This window comes from Leuresthes tenuis, unplaced genomic scaffold (genome assembly GCF_036924035.1).
Source record: "Leuresthes tenuis unplaced genomic scaffold, fLeuTen1.0.hap1 SCAF_48, whole genome shotgun sequence".
NCBI lineage: Eukaryota > Metazoa > Chordata > Actinopteri > Atheriniformes > Atherinopsidae > Leuresthes > Leuresthes tenuis.
The window spans coordinates 47,819-63,654 of record NW_027325402.1 but is presented as its reverse complement, the minus strand read 5'-3'; the positions used below and the strand labels follow the sequence as shown (position 1 = coordinate 63,654).

The window sequence follows — 15,836 nt, the reverse complement described above, 5'->3', positions numbered from 1 at the left end:
TAAACATTTCTCTGCTCAAACTACTGAGCTTATTGCACTTACTGAAGCTTGTAAGTTGGCAGCTGGTAAGTCTGTCACTATTTACACAGATTCCAGATATGCTTTTGGTGTTGTTCATGACTTTGGTGCGCTGTGGAAACACAGGCATTTCCTTAAATCAGATGGTAAAACTATTCTGAACTCCAAGCAGGTTTCTGATCTTCTTGATGCGATCCTTTTGCCTACAGCAATCTCGGTCTGTAAGTGTGCGGCTCACACTAACTCAGACAATCCTGTTGCTTGTGGCAATGCCAGAGCTGATGCTGCAGCTAAGCAAGCAGCTAAATCTTTTCCTGTTTTCGCTTCCCTCTCTTTGCAGGCAGAAGACTCCCTCACAGATCTCCATGCTTTGCAAACTTTTGCCTCTGCAGATGAAATTTGGTCCTCTGGACGCATTTGGTCCTCTGTGGGTGCAACTTATATGGATGGTGTTTGGATGGGACCTGATGGTAAACCCTGTCTACCTAAACATTTTTTTCCTCATTTTTCAAAATTGACACATGGGTTGGACCATGTGTCAAAAGGGGGGATGCTGAATGCACTCACTGCTCAGTGGTTCACAAAAGGGTTCAGTTCATATGCGCAAAAATACTGTCAGTCATGTATGGTTTGTGCCACACATAATGTAGGAAAGGCATTACACACATCGCAAGTTGCACACCCTCCATCAGAGAAACCTTTTGAACATTTGATGATGGATTTTGTTGAACTCACACCAGCTGAAGGAAAGAAATATGCACTAGTAATAGTGGACGTGTTTAGTAAATGGGTTGAAGTTTTCCCTGCAAAACATGCAAACAGTAATGCAGTGACTAAAGCACTGCTAAACAGAAATCATTCCTAGATGGGGCATTCCAGAGAAGATCAGCAGTGATAATGGCACACATTTTGTAAACACTGCATTGACTGAGGTTGGTAAATTCCTGGGAATAACCTTGCGCACACATTGTGCTTATCATCCACAGAGTGGAGGTGCTGTGGAAAGAGAAAATGGTACATTAAAGTCCAAGTTAGCCAAATGTTGTGAAGAAACAGGTTTGCCATGGACAAAAACATTACCTATTGTGCTTACCTACATGAGAATGAGAATCAGAGCTCAAGTGAATCTCAGCCCATTTGAAATTTTATTTGGCAGACCTCCTAACCTGGGATTGGGACCTGTAACCAGACCCCTCCCTTCCACAACTGTTTGTGATGATGCTATGTTGTCTTACTGTCGAAACCTTTCCACTGTTCTATCTCAAGTTTCACAGACAGTAAAAGCAGCCCTTCCAGCCACAGAAAACACACCACTCCAACCAGATGACAGGTGGTGAAGGAACTTCGCAGGAAACATTGGAAGTCCAAACGTTGGCAAGGCCCGTTCCAGGTGCTACTGGTCACTCATACAGCTGTTAAAATTGCAGAGAGAGCAACCTGGATTCATGCCAGTCACTGTAAGAAGGTACCAGAACCAGTAGATGACTTCCACCCTGACATACATCAGCCTAACCAACACGCCCGGAAGGACAAAGATAAGAGTCAGCAGTAAAAGCTGTACTCCACCGGTGTGTTAAGTGCTAGTAACCTCTGACACCGAAGATTGAAACATCCTTACTGAGACCAGCGATGAAGATGATCATACACATGCTGTGAACCATGGAAGAAACTGTTTGTTGTTTGTATTTTCTTATTTGTAACCAGCATGTGCACATTGTATCTTGATTTCACAGGAAGCAATAATACAGGGCTGCTGTATTTTTCCCTGTGTGAAAGGCCTCATTGTATGTATCTCACCAAATGATTCAAATGACTCAAAGAACTTTTTTGCTTTCAAAATTTTTCCTCTAGTGACGCTGACTTAGAGAGGGATGAAGATAATCATATTTAATTGTTCATGTTTTGATTGTTTATCATTGGACCCTTTATCACTATGATGCCTGCATTTTAAACTCACGTTGTGTGCAAATGCAGGCTGATGTTTTACAGATAAAGTTATTATTTTCCTTGTTTCTTTTGGGTTGATTAATATAATGGTATTATTATAATCAAAAGGGAGGAATGTAATGGAAAATAATTCTTATATGCATTGCATTGAGTGTTACTGTGTATAACCTGCAAAACACTGAGCTGCAAGGTACCACCCTGCCCTGTTTTCTTAAATTCCTCTTTACAATGGTGGGCTTGTTATTATGAGATAGCTACACTTTAGGGGGGACAGGGTTAGGCTGGTATTTACGAGTGTGTCTGGGTAACCTCAACTAATGGTTGGGGAGGAAAGTTAGAAGAACAATCAACTATACCCAAAAACAGATGACGTGATGAGTGGGCAATATAACTGTGTGTTTTTGCTTCAGTGGTCAGAGCAACTCTGTATTCTGTACTGTGTTGTTCTCTCTTGCAAGATATTATTATTAAAGCCTCTTATCTCCTCAAAAGAAAATAACTGACTCCCCAAGTGCAAGTGTCAGGACAAATGATCAAACTTCTCCAAGCTTCAGTCTGCAGAGAGGTACAAGACAGGGTTGCCCACTTTCTCCCTCACTTTTTGCTATTTTCATCGAACCTTTAGCAGCTGCTATCAGACAAGATAGAAATATTAAAGGCATCCAACCCCAAAATATTGAGCATAAAATAAGTCTTTATGCTGATGATGTATTACTTTTCCTTCAGAACTCACAAACGTCTCTCACTCACACGATCACACTCATAAATAAATTCTCAGCACTTTCTGACTACTCTATCAATTGGTCTAAGACCACAGTTCTGCCCATTAACTATAGGGACCAGAATATACCTGCGATCACTTTACAGTCAGGAAATATTAGATATTTAGGAATAAACATTTCCTCCAGGCTCTCAGGGCTAACAAAGCTAAATTATGTGCAATTATTAAAGACAGTAGAGGACGATCTCTCTCGTTTGAAGTCCTTACCTATATCACTTATGGGGAGAGTTACAACCATTAAAATGATGATACTACCAAAAGTTAACTATTTGTTCTCAATGATCCCCATAAAACCATCTGCTACTTGGTTTAAGTCACTAGGTTCATGCATCTCCAAATTTCTGTGGAAAAACAAACCACCACGTATTAGTTTAAAAACCCTACAGAAGACCAAGGACAGGGTGGATTAGATTTACCTAATTTTCAGCACTATTCCTTAGCCAATAGGTTACAGTATATATAAAAATGGTTTAAACCTAGCCCAATAGATGAACCATGGATAAATATAGAACAAGCATTGTGTGATAATCTGGAAATCTCTGACCTGCCACTTATTAGTCAAAACGTAAAAAATCACAAATGTTTCAAAAGCATTAACATCAGCACCTCTCTGACAGCCTGGTGGGAATTTCTTAAAATAACATAGTCTTCACTTGTCCCGTGTAAGCTTACACCCATCTGGAACAATCCTGACATCCTGCAAAACAAAAAAATGCTAAACTTTACTCTCTGGAAGATCAAAGGAATCAAACATCTGGAACATATAATCCAAAATGGACATTTTATTTTATTTGATGAGCTCATATCACAACATGAGATAGGCAGCAATAAATTCCTAGAATATCAACAACTTAAGTCTATAATAAAAAAGAAATATATCCTCCACCAACCAGACTTACAACTCCCGATTAGGGTAGTAGAATTTCTAAGCATCTGCACCCCAAAACTACTATCAAAAATATATAAATTATTGTCTAAGATAGATGACACAATGTCTCTACCGTCCTCAAAATGGGAGGCAGATTTATCCATCAGTTCTAGTCATAGCTTCTGGCCACATATATGTTTGAACACCTTCAGAATGACTCGAAATCCTAATTTACAGCTCATACAATACAAAATTCTTCATAGAACACACTATACAGGACAAAGGATGTTCAGGATGGGTTTAACACACTCAAACATCTGCTCACATTGCACAGATAACACACCTGATGATTATGCACACGCTTTGTGGTTTTGTGCGCCTGTCCAGAAGTTCTGGCTTGAAGTCTGTGCGGACCTATCAACATGACTAAAGTGTAGCATTCCTGCATGCCCCACACTGTGCATACTGGGTGACTTAGACAACATCAACGTGGAATTTAGCTTAGCACACATGATCCTCACAGTGTTATGTATAGCAAAGAAAACTATTCTCATGAACTGGAAAGCGAAGAACAATCTGTGTATTAACCAGTTTAGAAATTTTCTTTTAGATTATATTAGCATGGAAACAATGTCTGCTTCCTCAAAACATCAATTGGCTGAATTTAATTCTCTCTGGTCCCTTCTGATTAGCTTGATCACATAGTGGTGGTGGTGGGTTGCTGTCCCGTCGCTCTGGGCGGTTGGGTGTGTGCTGGGGGGGGCTGTGTGGCTTCGGGCGTCTGGTGGTCTCTCGGGTCGTGGGGAAATACAGCAGCCCTGTATTATTGCTTCCTGTGAAATCAAGATACAATGTGCACATGCTGGTTACAAATAAGAAAATACAAACAACAAACAGTTTCTTCCATGGTTCACAGCATGTGTATGATCATCTTCATCGCTGGTCTCAGTAAGGATGTTTCAATCTTCGGTGTCAGAGGTTACTAGCACTTAACACACCGGTGGAGTACAGCTTTTACTGCTGACTCTTATCTTTGTCCTTCCGGGCGTGTTGGTTAGGCTGATGTATGTCAGGGTGGAAGTCATCTACTGGTTCTGGTACCTTCTTACAGTGACTGGCATGAATCCAGGTTGCTCTCTCTGCAACTTTAACAGCTGTGTGAGTGACCAGTAGCACCTGGAACGGGCCTTGCCAACGTTTGGACTTCCAATGTTTCCTGCGAAGTTCCTTCACCACCTGTCATCTGGTTGGAGTGGTGTGTTTTCTGTGGCTGGAAGGGCTGCTTTTACTGCCTGTGAAACTTGAGATAGAACAGTGGAAAGGTTTCGACAGTAAGACAACATAGCATCATCACAAACAGTTGTGGAAGGGAGGGGTCTGGTTACAGGTCCCAATCCCAGGTTAGGAGGTCTGCCAAATAAAATTTCAAATGGGCTGAGATTCACTTGAGCTCTGATTCTCATTCTCATGTAGGTAAGCACAATAGGTAATGCTTTTGTCCATGGCAGACCTGTTTCTTCACAACATTTGGCTAACTTGGACTTTAATGTACCATTTTCTTTTTCCACAGCACCTCCACTCTGTGGATGATAAGCACAATGTGTGCGCAAGCTTATTCCCAGGAATTTACCAACCTCAGTCAATGCAGTGTTTACAAAATGTGTGCCATTATCACTGCTGATCTTCTCTGGAATGCCCCATCTAGGAATGATTTCTGTTTAGCAGTGCTTTAGTCACTGCATTACTGTTTGCATGTTTTGCAGGGAAAACTTCAACCCATTTACTAAACACGTCCACTATTACTAGTGCATATTTCTTTCCTTCAGCTGGTGTGAGTTCAACAAAATCCATCATCAAATGTTCAAAAGGTTTCTCTGGTGGAGGGTGTGCAACTTGCGATGTGTGTAATGCCTTTCCTACATTATGTGTGGCACAAACCATACATGACTGACAGTATTTTTGCGCATATGAACTGAACCCTTTTGTGAACCACTGAGCAGTGAGTGCATTCAGCATCCCTCCTTTTGACACATGGTTCAACCCATGTGTCAATTTTGAAAAATGAGGAAAAAAATGTTTAGGTAGACAGGGTTTACCCTCAGGTCCCATCCAAACACCATCCGTATGAGTTGCACCCACAGAGGACCAAATGCGTCCAGAGGACCAAATTTCATCTGCAGAGGCAAAAGTTTGCAAAGCATGGACATCTGTGAGGGAGTCTTCTGCCTGCAAAGAGAGGGAAGCAAAAACAGGAAAAAAATTAGCTGCTTGCTTAGCTGCAGCATCAGCTCTGGCATTACCACAAGCAACAGGATCGTCTGAGTTAGTGTGAGCCGCACACTTACAGACCGAGATTGCTGTAGGCAAATGGATCGCATCAAGAAGATCAGAAACCTGCTTGGAGTTCAGAATAGTTTTACCATCTGATTTAAGGAAATGCCTGTGTTTCCACAGCGCACCAAAGTCATGAACAACACCAAAAGCATATCTGGAATCTGTGTAAATAGTGACAGACTTACCAGCTGCCAACTTACAAGCTTCAGTAAGTGCAATAAGTTCAGTAGTTTGAGCGGAGAAATGTTTAGGAAGAGAACCAGACAACAAAGTGTCATGTGAAGAACATACTGCAAACCAAACACAGTTAGTACCTGTGGCTGGATCACGCAAAGCTGATCCATCTACAAAAAGAATCATGTCAGAGTTTGGAAGAGGAGTCTCTAAAAGATCAGGTCGGGGTGTACAAACTTGTTCCAAAACAGCTTCACAGTCATGAGGCTCCCCATCCTCAGGAGTCGGAAGCAAAGTAGCAGGATTCAGAACAGTACAACGTTTAACAGTGACATTTGGCATATCACGGAGCACAGAGGTGTATCTGAGCCAACAAGCAGTTGAAAGATGTGAAGTTTTCTGCTCGAGAAGAATAATGGCAACAGTATGAGGAACCAAAACAGTCAAATTAGCGTAGCCCACAATATCTTGGGAGGCCAGGACAGCTTTCTCTGCAGCTGCAACAGCACGAAGACAACCAGGCAGGCCTGCAGCCACAGAGTCCAGTTTTGCTGAGAAATGAGCCACTGGCCTTTGCCTGCCCCATGTTCCTGCATAAGAACAGATGTCATACAACCATGCTTCTCATCAACTGCCTGTATGAAAGGTTTATGAGGATCTGGAATGCCAAGTGTTGGTGCTGTTTGAAGAGCCAGCTTAAGCTCACTAAAGGCTGATTCAGCCTCAGGAGTCCATGGAACACGATCAGCTGACTGGAGCTGCATGTCAGAACTGCAGCTGCCTTTACCATGGATAAGAGCACCTAAGAGAGCTTCGAGAAAAGAGTAGTTAGGAATAAAGTTCCTGCAGTAAGATGTTATACCTAAGAATGACATAAGCTGTTTTTTAGTAACCGGTTTAGGAATGATCTGAACTGCAGCAACACGTTTAGGAGAAAGTGAGCGCCCATCCTTAGAAATCACATGACCCAAAAAGGTGACTTCGTCCTGTACAAACTGTAATTTAGAAAGGCTGGCTTTATGGCCATAAGAAGGAAGATGTTTCAACAGATTCACTGTCTTTTTCACACTGTTGTTTAGATGGACCACATAAAAGGATGTCATCCACATACTGCAAAAGAGCAGAGCCTGTGGTTGATTGAAGTTAATCCAGACTAGCTTTGAGGGCAGCATTGTAAATAGTGGGACTTTCACAGTACCCCTGGCATAACCGGGTAAAAGTCCAAGATCTCCCTTCAAACTAAAAAGCAAACCAAAATGGGCTATCAGGGTGCACTGGCGACAAGTCAACCACTGAGAAAAACTGTGCATCTGATGTAATTTGAGACAAAATAGTGTGTGGGTTGGGCACAGTAGGAGCATGTGGCTGAACTGCAGCATTCACCGCTTGGAGGTCCTGTACAAAACGCCATTCATCTGGCTGGCCAGCATCTTTAATCTTTTTAACAGGAAACAATGGAGTAAGCACAGGTGAATTTTCAAAAGGAACAATAACGCCTGTTTTCTGAAAAGATTGAAAAACAGGTTTAATCCCTTTAATTGCTTCAGGCTTAAAAGGGTACTGTTTTTTACATGGACAAAAGTCTGATTTAGGGGTGACAATTACTGGTTCACAGCCTTTTATCAACCCCACATCATATTTGCTCTTTGCCCAAAGATCATTGGGCACTTCAGCCAACATGGGTATCGAAGACAAATCTGTTTCAGATAAAAAACATGCTTCAAAATGTGATTCTGTGGTAGGAATTAAGTCCACAGTTCTTTGACAATGCATTGTACTCAAAAATGTTTTTTTGTATGCTGACAATCGTTCAGAAAACATCAAATTTGGATCAGCAGGTGAAACAGTCCACTCCATTTATTTCTGACATGTAGCAACAAACTCTCCCACACCTTGTCACTGCCAGTGTGTACGTTTGGCCAAGGAAATGTGAGGGCGAGTACCATAAACATTAAAAAAATCGAAGTGCTCTGGAGTGAGCGACACAGCCAATAAAGTAGGTGCACATATTTTTTCACTTCTTCTCATAGTCATTGTCAGGCCCCAAAGAAATGTGTGATGTGCAGTGCAAATCAGTAGGTTGCATGAAATCAGAAAGGGGTGAAACTAACACTTTTGCTTCTTCCACTAGTTGTTGTGAAAAAGGAGAGCTGGGAAGTTTCCACTCATAAGCATATGTAAGTGCCGATGAATCAAACTGCACTGCTGTGAAAACTTTGTCAGGCTGTAACATAACCTTAACACCCTCTGGTGTAGAAGTTAAAATAATGCCTAATTTACACATGAGATCACAGCCCATCAGGTTAATGGGACACAACTCTGATAACAAAAATTAGTGTTTGAAGGAGAGCTCATCGGGAGTGACAACACGCAATGGGCATTGTCATTTTCTCCTTCACAACCTGGCCTGAGGCAGACATAGAGTAAACGTGGTTTCCACTTAACTTTGGAGGACAATAAAACTCCCCTGACGTCACTACTGATGAACATAAGTTCCCATATTCTGAGAGAAATATCTTTGCTCTAGGACGGAAATAGCATGCAAAACTTTACTACGTGAATCACAGTCGGCAAGCGTTTCTTCACTACACAGAGCAGGAAAAATGTGTGAGTGTGTTTGTGCTATCACCCATTAGTGGAGGCTCCGCTGCTGCGTGACGTCCAGAACCTGCCTCCCACCCTCAGTCAGCCTTTTGCCCAATTTCATCACTTTTCAGCTGTGGACAGTCCTTCTTCCAGTGTCCAGTCTGGCCACAGCAAAAACAAATATTCGGATCATAGCTCTGATCCCACACGTCCACGTCTTCGACTTCGGCCTCGTCCTCTGTTTACACCAACTGCGTAATACATGGTCATGGCTGCCAAATGCAGCTCCTTTTCACACTTGTCCCTTTTGGTTGTCTTACGCGTCTCAATTTGGTTATGAGCATGGCGAGCATATCGGCGAACGTCAGCCAAACGAGGACCCTCACACCATCCCACGTAAATGTTCTTTACTTCAGTGGCGACATCTGGCATGAGGCCTTTAATTATTGCATTGCATGCAATACTCTCCCATGGTCCTGATTCATTACCCAAATCCCTTGGTCTCTGATGACCGCTGTGCTTGCTGACTTCCTCAAGGATGCGGTGTACAAAATCATCAGTCCCTTCACCAGGTTTCTGTTTGCAGGTGTAAATGTGGGACATATTGATTTTGGTTGGAAATTGAGTGGTGATGGCTTGACACAGTCTTTGGTTGGCTGCTTCATATTGAGCGTTATCATTATGTCCTCGTTCACTGTTGGTAGGTCGCAAATCCAGTTGTAGCATACTGGCCTCTATTTTGCAGAGGTCGGACGGTTTGAACTTTTTTGCCAATATGCGACGCAATTCAACCCCAGTCGGGCAGAATTGTGCGCAGAAATCTCGCAACTCGTCAGCAAAATGGGGTCCAGAAATCTCTGGATCTGGTAAGCATTGTTATGCTTCCATGATGTCAGTCTCAGTCCAGGGTCGATAAACCAGTAATGGTCCAGTGGGAACTGCAACTTTAACCATAGGCATGGTTTGAATCTGGTTTTGTTTTTTCTCACGTTTAGATCTCTGAAGTCCAGATTGTGGGTAAAGGATTTTTGTCACTTGCGTTAAAAGTTCTTGGGCAGGTACGCTGGAGAACCAAACGTCTTCCTTTTCCTCATCATCAGACCTATGTAGCTGATGTTGTGAGAATGATGGAATTTCTTCCCGAGGGAGGATGGAAGAAGTCCCTTCTTCCCGAGAGCCAGAGGCTTGTGGCAGGGCTGGCTGTTGTTGTTGCAGGCGTTGTGGAGGGCAGGAGTCCAGGTCTGGATCCGGCACAGCTAATACTAAATTATTATCATCATTCCGTCATGGCATTTGTTTAACATTTTCCTTTCTTTCTCTTAATACACTTTATTTTTTCCAAAATTCTATACCTTTCTTACTTCTTATTTAAACTTAATTTTCTTTTTTTTTGCTTCATCTCTTTCTCATATTTGCAAAACTTTTCTTCTAATTTTCTTATTTCTAACATACTAAAAGAACCTTCTGGTGGAAAACCTCTGGACCATATGTCTTTTTCATTTCATCATGCTTAGGTCCCCCGGTAGGGTCAAAAGTCTGAGACCTACTGTTTCACATTCTCAGACTTGGAATGGGGAAATATATTCCTTCACTCAAAGGACGTCTCCAATGAGGACCTTAATCTGTACTCACACTTCTTCGGAGTACTTCACACTTCTTCGGACTGCTTCAAAAGTTTCACTTACCCGTGAAATCTCTGTCTCACTAATGACACAACCGGGAAACCCTCTTTTATTCAAATAAAAACTAAAAAGCAGTCCTATCGTCTCAGACTATCATGTCTGTTTTATGAATTTAAGGGGCTAAAAAGTTTTGTTCTCGTTTTTCTATGATTAACCGAATGTATGTGAGAGTCCAAACAGACAGAAGGGTTACGGCCGAGCGCTGGACCTTCCTACCCGGCTGGGGTATATGTTCTTGTATGTTGTCTGACTGTTTGATTTGAATGTGTTGTGTAAGTGTCCTGTTGAATGTTACATGTTTGGGCTTTGACACGCTTCACTGTGGTTGTTAACTGTGTGGTGTGTCCTGAAATGTTATATGTTTGGACTGTGTGACATGCTTAATGCTTTTCAGTAGCAACCCACTTATTCATATATAGCAACTGACAACATAAGACATACTTTGATAGTAGTTGTAGAAGTATCCTTATTGATAATAGATAAACTAATTCATAGTGATAGAACAGTAGATGAACAGGTGCCTGCACATGTCTCATGAAAATAAAATGGGTGTATGATTGCTGACGGCAGAGCAATACTGCCAAACTTATGAGTTCTTGTGGCAAACTTGATTCAGTGTCTTGACGTGTATACGCTGTTTCGCTGACTTGTCACAAGAAACAAAGTGTGTTTGATAAGATCCGACCATTTTATTACGGGAGGATCAGTATGTACGGATTCTGATGTGACTGATAAACCCATTCGTATCTTAAGCATAATCTAATACGTGAGACAACGCCCTGGCACACAATCAAAAAAAAAAAGAGAGAGAGCGGTTTTGTGTCCCCACAGTCCATAATGTAGAAAAGAGAGAAAAAAGCCTTTCTGATTTGGTGTGTGTGCTCACAGTGCAGAGTGTAGAGAAAAGAGAGAAAAGAAAGCCGTTTTGGTGTCACAGGTGTTGTGACTTACACACACACATTTCTGAATTGAGAAAGGAAATTATTTTAGAGAAAGCACTAGAGTTTAGATCCCACATTTGTTGATAGGCATTCATTTAATTTTTCTTTTAATCAGTTTTAAAGTGAATACTAACTGAGAAATGAAAAAGGTGAAGAGTTTAGAAGCTTGGTTCAAGAGCAAAACTTGGTTTATGATCAGCTGAGTCTCTAAACAGAACAGCAAAGGGCTTCATCGAACATTTAAAAAAGATTCAGATTGTTAGAATATCCAGAATTTATAGGAATGGTGGTGATTACTCTTATTTTCTAGAATGGAAATAACTGCACCATGTCTGTTTTATGAATTTAAGGGGCTAAAAAGTTTTGTTCTCGTTTTTCTATGATTAACCGAATGTATGTGAGAGTCCAAACAGACAGAAGGGTTACGGCCGAGCGCTGGACCTTCCAAAAAAGATGAGACAGGCTGGAACTGTGCCATACTAGTTAAGACCTGCCTGTGGATAACAGGTTCATTAAACTCTCACATACACAAACTCACACACGTTCGCACACATACACCCATTCACACACACATTCTTGAACTTGCTGCAAGATTAAACATTTGCATTAACTGACTCCAGCAACTCTGAGTCTCATTGAGAGACTTTTCTCAACAATTGGGTCCTCAAACCAGATCTCAACGTTTTTTCCGCTTTCCAGGGTCGGAGCTGAAACCGTGCACGGGGGAGTCCAGTACTCCTAATGAAAGACCCCCTGCTGAATTGCGGTAATTAGGGGCAAGTGTCCACTGAAAGGGGGAAACAGGGACAAGATCGTACTTTTGAATCAATGGCCAGAAGCCATTGGCAGTGCAGGCATCAACAATAATGGTGTTATTTCACCCATTAACACTTAAGGTACCTCATGCAGTGGCTGTGATATGGTTACTTAACAAAATATCTTTACCAGACATCTCTCCTACATAACAGTTCTTCTTTCACAGCCACACCTTGTTGTCGAGAGATGTGCTACACTTAATCCATCCACACTGCTACCTACCCCACAGATGGAAAGCCTCATGATTGCATGTCAGAAATAACCATCAGTGTTTTACCCAGGCCAGACTTAACTGATATACGTTATGAAAATGCAGAAATAACTATATTTATTCAACAGGTCAAGCAAAAAACCCTGATGGCACAAATGCTACAGGATTTGCAGTAGTAACAGAAACTGAAGTTTTCTTAAAACAACCACTACCAAAAAATTACTCTGTTCAAGCAGTCGAATTGGTAGCTTTAACTGAAGCTTGTAAATTAAATAACAAAAAGGTTGTTAACGTTTACACTGACAGTCAGTATGCCTTCTCAACTGTACATGTGTTAACACAGCATTGGAAAAACAGGTATGTTGACATCCACAGCTAAATGTATAAACTACAAATATTTTAGCATTATTAGATGTTATTCAATTGCCATCTACAATAGACTCGTATGAATGACCGGAAGGAAAACCATACTGCCAAAGAATTTGTTTAAATATGCTGCAGTATTGAGCCACGGACCATGTCATGTCTCAACAGGAGGGATGGAAGCAATAATGAACAAGGTTTTTACAGCATATGGTTTTACTAATTATTAAAAACATTTTTTTAGAATAAATAAATGAATAAAGTTTTGTCTAGCAGGTCAAATATGTGCAAAATACATTCCACAGGGCAATCTAAGACCAAAACGAAGATAATTCCCTAAGCCAGTGTATCTTTTTCAACATATTTGTTTGGATTTCATTATTTCATTATTTTGTAGATTTCATTGAACTAAATTAATGTTAAGGGAAACGATTCTGCTCAGTGACAACAGAGGTTTTTACCAAATGGTCTGAAATATTTCCATGTGCACAAGCAGATGCACTCTCAGTAGCAAAATCACGCGTAAAATAACTCATTTCTAGATTTGAAATTCCTGAAAAGATCTTCAGTGATAATTTGACACACTTTGTAAACAATGTCATCTCACTGATGGCAAAGAACTTAAAATAGACCTTAGAAACCACTGTGATATAGAAGGTTTCGCTAACACATTGGAATTGTTTTACTATTTACATATGCATGTGCAGTGAAGAATTGCTTGCTGCTGATAAATGCAAAGAAGAACAGCTTACACATAAATGCTCACATATAGGCTGCTGAATGCAATGAAGACCTGCTTATCCAGTAAAGTTCAATGTCAATGTGTAATATTCAATTAGGATTTGCAAAACAGTGAAGTTAAACAATGAATGGGTCCATAGTCGGTATGAGAAGACTACAGGAATATTTACCTGGGTGTACGTTCAAACAGAGATGAGAAAATTGCGATAAATTATTGTTTGTTTGTTTGTTAGTATGTATATGAATGTTATGTGTATAAACTGTGTTGAGTTGTAGTTACTCAGTAGTGTCTCAGTGAAACAACCGACGGGGGAAGCCTTGCGGTGACAACAAAAGCAGTGTTTTACTGATCAGTCAAGTTGCTCCAGTGTACTCCATACAAACTGGTTGGCTACTGAAGGGATAGAAAATGGGGAATACTTGTTTTAAAGCAAACAAGGAATTAGATGGGAAAAATACATGTTTTAACGGGACCCAGACAATATTAAATACTCAGACAGATGGGAGAAGAAGTGTAGTTTTGTAGGAAATCACAAAATTATTACATAAAATGAGTGAAATCAATTGAAGAATGCCTTTCTGAAGAGCTGTTTACCACAGATGAGCAGCTTTGCGACCAAGCACATTGTAGATCGCTTTACTGCCAAAATGATCTAGTTTAATGGATTGGTTTAGACATTTATAACAGCATTTTAAGAACAAAGAGAGAAACAAAAAGGGACAACGCTTCATGGTGGAAGGTGATGTATAAATAACTGTGTATATGATGAAGGAGAGACCATTTGAGCAGCACAGCCATTTCGCAGCACAGGGACAGCAGTCCAAGTTAAAGGATCTCCCATGTGGTATCACCTGTCACACTGTGTCAAGGCATCAAAAGAAGAAAAAATCACCAAACTCAAGGACAAAGAGACGAAGACTCCGGTGAACGAAGAGAGAGGACTTACAAACCAGAAATACAAAAGGATGCTCGATATCAAGATCCAGAAGAAGAGGCTAACAATGCCACGAACACTTACGATGCTGGGAATGATGCCAGCAATGAACAGAGAAGAAGATTCAGTGTCATCAATCTGCAACACGTGCCTCTAATGAGGGGGTGAATATAGAATCCTCAACGATTACAACGTCTCTGGGAACTGTGACAACAACAAGGTTTAAACCATTTTGATATATATTGTAACCTATTGGCTAAGGAATAGTGCTGAAAATGAGGTAAATCTAATCCACCACTGTCCTTGGTCTACTGTAGGGTTTTTAAACTAATACGTGGTGGTTTGTTTTTCCACAGAAATTTGGAGATGCATGAATCTAGTGACTTAAACCAAGTAGCAGATGGTTTTATGGGGATCATTGAGAACAAATAGTTAACTTTTGGTAGTATCATCATTTTAATGGTTGTAACTCTCCCCATAAGTGATATAGGTAAGGACTTCCAACGAGAGAGATCGTCCTCTACTCTCTTTACTAATTGCACATAATCCATCTGTACTTATCAGTTTAATATGTGATATGTCTATGCAAGGACTACATATTAAATGGATTTTTATCAATAGGAGTTGAAAAAGGAGCTTGCTCCGTTCACTCCAAGCATCGACCCGGTACTGCAGTGCCGCTGGGAACGGTGCGCTCTCCTCTGCTCTTGTGAAAAAGCTAACAGCGGTGCAGGATGGAAGTTTCTTTTAGTCTGCTGAGAAAAGAGAGTGAATGCGAAGTAGACTTTAACACGGCTCTGGGAGCGAGCCGAGTGCGGGCTAACCAGGAGAAATGCTTGAAAGAAACGCGACACCGAATGAGCGGTCAGAACAAAGCCTCAATACGGTGTTCCTGTGGTGTTTTTATAAAATGCGGTGAAAATAAAGGTGTGAATGCCCCATAGAAAACTAAAAGGTGGAGCGGAAGTGTTCGGCTGCAAGAAGGTGTGAATGTCCGACTATATTTGGTGAAAAGCAGGTGAAGCAAGGTCTGAATGCCCAACCTTACATCATCAAAAGCGAGATCAGAGGTTTTTGGCTGCAAGAAGGCCATAGTTTGCCAAAAGCGGGTAAGGTGCGAATGACCGACTAAATATCAACAAAAGTGGGGGCGGAGGTCTTCGGATGCAAGTGGGTGTGAATATCCCACCATACAAGTATGGTGGAGAGGAAGCTGTGAATGGCCGACCATAGTTTGCAAAAAGCGGGTGAGAAAAGGTGCGAATGTCCAACCATACATGATCGAAACAGGGTGTTTGGCTGCGACAAGGTGTGAATGTCCACCCATAATTAATGAAAAGCGGGCAACAAGTAGGTTCGAATGCCATACCATACATCATCAAAAGCAGGAGTGGATGTGTTTGGCTACAAGAATGTTTGAATGTCCGAGCATAGTTTGT

The 15,836-nt window shown here is 41.2% G+C and overlaps 1 pseudogene; it reads left to right on the top strand.

Annotated features, from left to right (window-relative positions):
* The first annotated feature begins 14,920 nt into the window (after window positions 1-14,920).
* On the top strand, window positions 14,921-15,097 carry LOC140285629 (U2 spliceosomal RNA; annotated as a pseudogene).
* Window positions 15,098-15,836: the final 739 nt, after the last annotated feature.